A 307-nucleotide genomic window follows, 5' to 3' on the forward strand; every position below is an offset into this window, starting at 1 on the left:
TCAGAAGAATCTTTCTCTCTATTCACTATCATTCCGCGTCTTCGACTTCTATTAGTTTCTTTTCTTCTTTAATGCAATAGCTATAGTTTGATATAAGAATCCATTTCTCAAAGTAATGGAAACCATTCTCTTATAGGAAATGGTTCGAAAATCGCTATTCCACCTTTTAGGTATCGTGAAAAGTGATACCTGTGAAGATCGTGCATTTCAGTCAAATTCAGATCCGTTTTTCGAGTCCATGATATAATATAACCAAATTGGATAGATCTTCCACCTGTTTAGCTAAGAAAGAATAGATACAGAGGTG

The sequence above is a fragment of the Triticum urartu genome, unplaced genomic scaffold (assembly GCF_056163025.1).
Source record: "Triticum urartu cultivar PI428250 unplaced genomic scaffold, HENAU_Tu73 scaffold1, whole genome shotgun sequence".
Lineage (NCBI taxonomy): Eukaryota > Viridiplantae > Streptophyta > Magnoliopsida > Poales > Poaceae > Triticum > Triticum urartu.